General features: G+C 32.4%; 1 non-coding gene across 1 annotated transcript; it reads right to left on the reverse strand.

The window, feature by feature from the left end:
• Positions 1 to 614: 614 nt before the first annotated feature.
• Positions 615 to 696, reverse strand: Trnai-gau. The gene has a single exon. It is a non-coding gene; the product is annotated as a tRNA-Ile (tRNA).
• Between the last annotated feature and the right edge of the window lie 9,462 nt (positions 697 to 10,158).

Genomic DNA, 10,158 nt, shown 5'->3' on the forward strand with positions numbered 1-10,158 from the left:
ATATTAACGATAGGTATGACGTATTACGATGAGAGGTGATTTTTGCTCTACAGGTATGTGTTTAAAAGCAGAAATGATACAATAATACAAATAAAAACACTTAAAATATAATTTGTGTCCAAAAAAAGTCTGTGGGAAAAAAATTGAAGTTAATTGTTCCTTTTTCATTAGTGACTGTGTAATGATTTAAATTTTGTGGATGAAAATTTTATGGTCACGTTACCTTGGGTATATTCAGATTAAGATTTCCTTGCTAGTCTTAGAAAATAGATGCTTGAGACGAATGAAGCTTAGCAGACAATGATAAAATCAAGCCACAAAACATCTCTTGGTAAAAACGGAACATACGTTTCTTCTGTCACAACTCATGTTCTTGTTTTCTTAAGGCTAACTGAACCAAGATTCTCTTCAAGGATGACTTTAAGATGTATTAGAAAAGACAAACACACAGTCAAACACTAAGCTACAGATATATTCAAATTAAAGTAAAGAGTTTGTTTGTAGTTAAGCACAAAGCTACACAAAGGGTTATCTGTGCTCCGCCCACCACGCCTATCGAAACCCGATTTCTAGCGTTGTAAGTTCCCCACTGGGGGGGATATTTTATGTTATCTCGACGAGGAGGAGATTCGAACCCATGCTGGCATAGCCCAATGGATTATCAGTCCATCGCCTTAACCATTCGGTCACCTTGTCTGTATAATTAAAGGGATCGGTAGGAGAGTGCTATGTATTTACCTACCTAAGATACTGCATTGAGGGTAAACATGTAAAGAAAAAGGTATAACATCAGTTGAACAGATGTCTCAGTTCATAGTGAGGTACAAGTATTTTTATTGCCAGTGGATAGAACGTAGATCTATGATTAAGACCTTCACAAGGGTGTAACTAATATGTTCCTTTGGCGCATACAGGAAATTAAGAAGAAATGGTTAAATAGGATGATGAGTTCATCATAAGGTGTTTCAACGTGTGTTAACAGGTGATTATGCCATCAGCATTGTAGTCTAGATTTAATTATGAGTCCTAACAGTTACAAGTAAAACCATTATTATAACAAGACAGCTATTATAACAGTACATATATTAGTTTTTGTCACTGTGTTTTAATATTTCCATTATTTGAACAAAGCAAATATTATAGGACAGAAACTTTTACCATTATTCGTCACTTTACGTATAAAACACTTCGACATTTCATTAGTTCTATAGCTTTCACTTCTCTTGTATCCGATGTTCCATTTTAAAAATATTGAACTAGACAGTTAGCCAATTATATTTAAGTTATCTATTTAATATACCTTTAATATACTGATTATAGTTTTGCTTCTATATTTAATTTACAGGACAAATGTTTTCCATTTTCTTACATTTTATATGTATAATGCTTATCACTAATTTATTTCTATGATAAATTTGTCGTAGAACATATATTCTCCTGAAAAGGACACTTATTTAGATCTCTAAATAATATACAATAATTATTATGCTTAGCCTTTTAACTCAAATTGTTCCACTAAATTTTAAAGGATCTACATATAACTGTTCTTAGCTTTCTATAGAAAGCGTTTACTACGGATAGGTCACACTTTCAATCTATTACTGATGCATCCTAGCTGATAGCAATTGGAGAAACTCGACCCATTGTGTAAAACCAAGTGACGTTATGTCACAGAAGAAAAAAAATCTTTATGTTCAATCTATGCTAAATGTATAATGACTTTCGTGGGTTACATGCATGCCCGAATGCATGGCATTAAGAATGATCATATTCCTTTAAAAGTCTTCTTTTGCTATGGATTTCCAATGAGGCGAAACATAACGTCTGGACTATGCACAACTTGCAATGCACCTTTCACTCAGTACTTGAGTTGGATGGAATGCAACATCTAAAGTTTAATACCTTAAAAATGCTGTAAATAGAGTTTTAACCAAGACTGCTACATTTTTACTTGAGCTATGATGTTACACCTGGCAATGCACTCTGTTGCAGCAGACAACCTCCGTCATCAAGTGTCATGGCAGAACGACATATTGCGCTGGTCATGGCGACCTAGCAATGCACCTTCGGGTTCTACTTAGTGGAACTATGACGTCTTCGTCTCTATATCCTCCCATTTGGGGCAGCCAATCAGTGCACCTTGTTTGAAGACCTGGGATAATTACTCACATAACAATAACTATCTGATTGTTTCAAAACGAAGAAAATGGTTTTTGAAAGCACCAAAGTCTCCCTAATTAAAATATGTGTATATTTATTTGAAGAAGTAGAAGATAAAACTATTAAAATTGATGTAAAGGCAAGTAAGAGTACATTTATGATAAACAGAGGTAGAAACGTAATCTGGTCATGTCATTGTTAAACATGATATTTAATGTATTCGAATTATTGTATTCTATACGAAGAAATTTCACTTCTACACAAACACATGTTAAATATTGGCTATTTGGCTCATATTTTAACGAAGATTACACGCAATTTCTTAAAGAACAAATTCCAACCACCAGCAAACGTGCACACCGATCCCAAATTTCCCCTCTTTTATGGGTTCACAATCCTTACAAATTGAAAAAAAAAACTCTCCTCTTTAATAGAAATATTTTACTCTCAAATTCAGCTTAGACTAATATACAGACCTAGCCTCCGCATTAAAAAGATTATTTCAATATAAAGATCAACTACCTAAACTTCTACGTTCGTGGCTTGTGTATAAATGAGTGATTAATGATATTATAGCTTTAGTTAATAACTAAATGAACTAGTGATTAATGCTACTATAGTTGTAGTTAATAACTTAGTAAACTAGTGATATTAGTAATAATTTTATTTAGTAATAAACTAAACAAGAGAAGAATAATAAATACACTGTAAATATCCCACAGTGCCTGATTTTAAAATCCTCCCTTTCAGAGTTAAACTTTTTTTACAAAATATCACACTTTAACTTTGTTTAGGTGTTTTCTTTTTCTTGAATTTCGTGCATAGCTACACGAAGATTAACTTGGATTAATCTTGTCAGATCGAATACTGGAACCTGACCATCACTTTTCTAAATCACCCATGGCCCAAAAGTGACTGCTTGTTTGTTGTTTTTGTGGAGGTAGAAAGGGTTTGTTTGTTTTGAAGTTTGCGCAAAGCTACACGACCGCTATTCGTCCCCAGTTTAGCAGTGAAAGACTAGTCATCACCACCCACCGTCAATTTTTGGGTTACATCTTTATCAAGGAATAGTGGGATCCATCGTCCCTTTATAATGCCCCCCGGGTGAAAGGGCGAGCATACTTGGAGTCGGAGATTCGAGGGTAGAAAGGGAAGAGCCATGGAACAACATATCTTCAGCCCGGTATACTATCCATTATGTCGTGCTCAGCCCCACTCTAACTACTTGTACCGACTGTTGTATCGTGTTAAACATAAATGTTGTTCATCTAGTGGATTTCACAAAGGATAACCTCCTATAGTTGTGTTTCTGTTGTGTTATTTTCGGTAGATCCTGTAAATGTGAGAAAATCAACGAGATTATAACACATGAAACAACTCCTCTTGATACGAACACTTTATTTACTGAATATTATATAGTTAAATTAGGGCAAGATCTAAAAGAATTCCAGCAACATTTTCTAACTTTAAAAACTGACCTCATTTGCTTTTTTTGATATAAATAATAGCTAACTAACTTAACTCAGCAAATAAAAAATACATATGAAATCAAAACAATCCTGAAAATTAAGACAACAATGGAAATTATTTCTTCTATCTTCATGTACCTTGGTGTCAGTTAGGATATAACTCATTCAAATATTCTACATTACATATCCATATTATTACAGAAAATTCCTATTATCAATATCTTAGCTAAGTTGTTAGGGCTCCTGACGGGTTTGAATCCCTATCCTCCCACACATGCTCGACCTTTCAGCCAATCAATACTATTATTCGTTGGTAAAAGAATAGCTCAATAATTACTGATAAGTGGTGATGACTAGCAGCCTTTCCTTTAATATTTCACTGCTAAATTAGGGACGTCTAGCGTGGAAAGCCCTCTGGTAAATTTGCGCGAAATTTAAACCCAACCACTTGTCAACTAAACTTATGAACCCCTAGCGGGTGATTTATTTATTACTTTAAGATAATTCTGTGTTATTATGTTACTTGTTCAGAGAAAAATATATATATTCTTTTATTATTAACATTTTTCTACCATTACTATATATTCATATATAGCTCTAGATGAGAATAGTGCGTATAATATACTGAGTGATGAGTCTATTTCCCAACTGAGAATGCCATGAGGGGTGATGAGTAATCCACATCGGAACGCTTCAGTATTGGTGTATTTATACTGTTACTGTTTAATCGCATGCTGCACAACTCTTAAACATCCAACAGTGGGAGAGTGAGAAAAACTACAGGCTTGCAATATTCATGAGTAATTGGATTCCTCAGAAAAGGCATAAGACAATAAGAAAGAGAGTTGAGGTATCATGTGCAATAAGCCTTTTATATTTATAGTTTTTAACTTCTCAATTCTATAACTTATTCAAATTCTACTATACATATGCATGACTAGATATGTACACCGAACTTACCACATATTATTGAACTGTATTACATGTGTTTTAAAAAGATGGATGGTGTTTCTATAGGTGGATGATATTATTTGGTCAACTGTATTATTAAGTTTAGTGCTGCTAGGACAAATGGTGTTTCTATTTGGATGAATTTAAGGAGGGGGATGACATCATATTTTGATACCAGATGGCTTGTTATTATAGGTGGATGCCGTTACTAAGGTTATATAGACAGATGATGTTACAAAGGTTCTAAAGGCAGACAGTGTTATTAAATTTCTGTAGGTGGTTTGCATTACTAAGTATTGTGTTTGTATAGGCGAATGTTGTATTTATCCAGATAGTCTTACTAAGGATAATGTTTATATAGATGCACAGTGTTGCCATACTTCTGTAAGAATGCATAAGGATTTCAACTTGTCTCAACTTATGTTTAAAGTTCCTTTCCATAGAATTGACGAATAATGTACAACAAGAGCAATAACATTTTAGTTAACACATAAGTAGTTATCCGAAGTGTTCAGACACCTCACACTGATTGAGTGTCTAAGTGGGGAGAGGGTAGACACAATGACGTCATAGTTCAAAAAAGTGGAACCAGAAAACGCATTGCTAGGAGCATGTAGCTAGGTTACCATGACAAGCGGAAACTGTCATACAGCCATTACACTTGACAGCCGGAAGTTGTCATGCCACCATGACACTTAACGATGAACAATGTCTGCTGCCAGAAAACGAGCTGCTAGGTGCGACATCATAGTTCAAGTGATATTCAATAGTAAGCATGGTACCAGAGAGTGTTGCTGTCTCAACTTTTCCAACATACCTTTCTATTTCAAATATGACGATCTCAATTGGATTTGTTTAATTTCATCTTTGAAAGACTCTTCTCAGCAGGTTAAAATGTCATTGCATTTAAAAACAGAAGTATGTGACTACTTTACACATTAGTATAAAATGATGCTAAACAGTTTTAGTAAAATAATCGCAGTGTTCTAATATCGGATAATTAAACCTTGCTATTCAACTAATATATCAATTGCATCATTATCTGACTTGCTCCATCGTCGTTATATAGAGCAGCAGGTAAACATCTATGCGTGATTTTACTTGTTCGTTATTTCCTACATTTTGAATTGTTTAATGTCTCCCCAACTAAATTCAAGCAACAAATAAATACAAAGTTCATCTGTTGAAGTGATAAATTGTAAAATGTTTTCCAAGGTGACATAGAAAATATTGAAGAACTTACTGAAAATTTATCTGTTTTCAAAGAATTGCTGGAGACTTGTATCAATCGAAAACAGCACCTTGCAAGTTAAGAATATGAGCATGAGCCAACTATTGCTGCACAACAACAACAGTTCAGAATTTTTATTAGTTGTAGTGGGTTGTTTTTAATGAAACTGGAATATAGCTTGGTGTTGTTCCACCATTAGTTTTGTTTATTTCTGTCAGTCACGTCACACTATACTACTACAAAAATTAGAAATCTCTATGAAGATAACTCGTCTGATAATGAATTGGCTCCAGAATAAGCTGCACTGTCAATTGTAGATTTCCTCAATTTCTATTACTGACTGACAGAATTCTATGATATTTGTATTTGTAATGAATCTCATCTTTCCGTCATTTTTACTTACATAGTGACGTTTAATTCAACCTCGAAGAGGAAGGGTTTGTTTGTTTGTTTTAGAATTTCGCGCAAAGCTACAAGATGGCTATCTGCTCTAGCCATCCCTAATTTAGCAGTGTAAGACTAGAGGGAAGGCAGCTAGTCATTACCAACCACCACCAACTCTTGGGCTACTATTTTACTAACGAATAAAGGGATTGACCGCAATTATCTTGCGTAAAATTCATAATTTTATGGTACAAGAACCTTAATATTTAGAATCTTTCATCTGACTCTTTCTCACAAGAAGAATACTATTAAAAAATAAAACTATTAATTCAGAATAGCCCATCAACACCTTTTATATGATGTTATTTTATTGTGTAACATAAGACGACAAAAGCATTATAATTAATTTAGAGGAAGAATGAAGTGAGCCTAAAGTTTATTGTAACAAAATTTAAGTGACATCGCATATCACAGTTACTGGTGAAAACAAAACTACGACGATCTTTTTCTTCCTCTTTTTTATAATTACTATTTGAATCCCTTCCTCTTGGTCCGGCATGGCCAGGTGGTTAGGGCGCTCGACTCGCGAGTTCGAATCACTGTCACACCAAACATGCTCGCCCTTTCAGCCGTGGGGACGTTATAATGTTAGATTCTATTTACTTATTAGATCATCACGATTCTAGCTTCTCAGATATAGAATTTAACACAGACTAGGTGGCCGAGTGGTTAAGACGACAGATTGCTAATCCAATGGGCTATTTACTCGTAGGTTAGAATCTCATCGAATTAATTCATATTGTTTTGACGCGAATAAGGAAATGTGTATACAGAACCATTCAACCAACAAAATATTTAATCTAGTGTCTACAACACAAGTGTTGAGGACAACGTTTGAAAAGTCGTCAGCCATTCTACAAAGTTTCATCATTAATACTCTGCCTAAATAATCTATCAAAGGATGTTTTAAGAGTTTATATTTATCACGTCAATAAAAACTTGTTCATATTTAAAAATATGGCAAAGAAACGTTTGCTTCTTACTTCTTTAAACCTTTGATTTCATAAGTACATAGTTTGATAATTTAACCGTTTCGCTTCTGTTCTACACATCTATGTTTGTCGAATCTTGAAAGATGAACTGCTACGAAGTCTTTCTATTTAACAATATGAACAGGCAGTTGCCGTCCATTCTACAAAGTTTCATCTTAAAATATCCATTCATAAACTTTTTTAAATTCTAGAATTATCATGGTATCGTCACAATGAATAAGTATAAAAAAGTAATATTTAAACTTTAAAAAGTTTGTTGGTAACTAAGCACAATGTACTAACTGTTCTATGCCCACCACGGGTATCGAAACCCGGTTTCTAGCGCTATAAGACCACAGACATACCGCTGTGTCACTGGGATGGCCTTATAAGAAAAGTATTATTATTTCTTCTTATAGGTAGTTCAGAGGAAATGTCACTAGGACCGCATCTGAATATTAAAGAATAACGTATCACTCGAAGATTACATTCACTTCAATAAAGCCATGAGAGTCATTAAAAATGAGGTTCTCTCTAAATGTAGAATTTCATGTTTAAAAACTTACTTACTTACTAATTATGAATTAATTAATTGTAGAAAGAAAAGCTTTAGCACATTAATCCAGCTTTTGTTTATTCTTTACAATAATAGACATAAATGTACTATTTATTCTAAAATGTATCTTGTCTTCGTGTAATCTCGGTGGGACAACGGTACATTTACGGCCATACAATGCTTAAATCCAAGGTTTGATCTCCACTTTGACAAAACAGATTACCAAACGTGGCTTTGCTGTAAAGCAAATAAACAAAAAATCTTGAATATTAAATATTAGCTTTTCGTATTTTTCTAAAAATACCTTTCGATATTAATAATGATGCCAAGAGATAATCAACAATAATTCACTAAGTATTTCTTGACTCTTTCTCTCTTAGCGAAGCCTCTGACAGAGTATTTATTCACTGAGTTTGGTTACGAAAATACACCTCATGTAATCATAAATTTACAAAATATTTTGCTACATTAATAGGGAAGCTGGTGTCAGTTTCATCATACAGAAATATTTATTCAAAATGCAAATGATTAAGTATAAGATGAGTTAGTGCTTTAATGCAACTAAAAATTCACAGATAAACTTAACGATAGAAGGAAATAGTAAATGAACGATAAACACAACCATAATCATAAAAACAATAGAATTTGTTATCTCGCAAGTTAGCTTTAGAATACTACTTTTATTACTATTTTGAAAATAGATTAACGTTTTACGATTGGAAATTCTAGTTATATTACATCTAATTATTTACTTTAAATTTAAAGATGATATTCTGAAAATGCAGCATTCTTAGGTCATCTATAAATATTTACATGTCCAGGGTGTAACCATGGCAACGTGTGCTATGTTTGACAAATTGTTTTATGATGGAAATATGAAGCTCTTTTAAATCAAAGTAAGTGAAAATGAGATATTCGATTAATAATAAAACGACGAACTTTTTCACAAGATATTAGTTATTTGTTATTTACAGGATGACTTCTATTTATTTGTTTTATAAATATCTTTATACGTACAATAACATAAACATTAAATTAAATTTTGAATAGCAGTAAATTCTGATAAGGGTTTTCCTCTACATCGCTTTTAATATCCAAGTATTGATGTAAATTACTTCAGTTAAGGATAAGTTAAATATTATTGCCATTGATGATATATCCTATAAAGTTGTTCCGCTATATCCAAATATCTTAAAGTATGATATATTGGTTATTTAAAATAACAAAATTAACAAACAATTTATATTCTCTCTTACGTTGAAGATATTTGTTTTTTTTATATATGACAGAACCCCTTACTATTCGTATACAAAAATACTTCATAAATAATAGCTATGTTTGGAGAAACTTAATTGTATCGAGAAATATAACGGCGACATTATTCTAAATAAAGTTATTGTATTTTTCGCGTTTTCTTAATGCATACTCACATTTTGTTAAAACTTGTTGGATAAATTGTTAAATTCAGCATATTGTTATAAATATTCTTTCTTACTATTGATTATTATAGCCTTTAACAAAAATATGAACATGATGTTGATACCGTCAGACGAGATGGTAGTTAAAGTGATAAAGAACAAACCCATTAAAATTTGACCCTCAGTGGGTTTTAATTCCATCCTTGTCGACTTTCAATTTATCATATATTGTATAAGGATTAGCAGTTCATCGGCTTAACCACTCGGCCACCTCATCTGTCTAGAAGTTGTATCTGAGAAACTATATTCTTGATAAAATAGGAATTAAGTAGACTTTCATGTTACAAAATATAAAATATTTGTAGTATTGTTTATCTTTCAAGGTGCGACCAATAGAGATGTGTAGAATAGAAGAAAAACGGTTAAAGTAAAGAATTATGTACTGATGAGATCCATATTTTGAAGAAGAAAAAAATTAAAAGCACTTTCAATATCACAATATCACAGCTGTAATGTTAGCAGTAGAACATTTTAATATTATCTCTACAGCCCAAAATTATCAACAGCTCAACATAACAGAAAGTCAGCTAATAGCTCACCTAATGCCTAATTTGAGTCAAAATGATTCAGATGTTATATTGCTATTTTGATTGTAAATCACGTATTTAAAAAGGGTATTCGGAAATATTCTTTACTATATTAATTCATATTATGTTAATTTTTTTTATATTTCATTTTCTCTATTGAATTTATAAAATTTCCAGAAAATTTTACTGGAGGATATTGTGAACTCTTTAGTTATATTTTTAAATATTAGAGTTTGAGATAAGGTAAAATTATTTTCTCAATCTCCCATACTTTTGTAACTAAATTGTTCCAAAAACGTTAATTTCTATAATGATTTTTATTATGCTGACTTTGATTAGTAACCGAGGTAAATTAATATACTTCGTTCGTT

The sequence above is a fragment of the Limulus polyphemus genome, unplaced genomic scaffold (genome assembly GCF_000517525.1).
Source record: "Limulus polyphemus unplaced genomic scaffold, Limulus_polyphemus-2.1.2 Scaffold7656, whole genome shotgun sequence".
NCBI classification, from domain to species: Eukaryota; Metazoa; Arthropoda; class Merostomata; order Xiphosura; family Limulidae; genus Limulus; species Limulus polyphemus.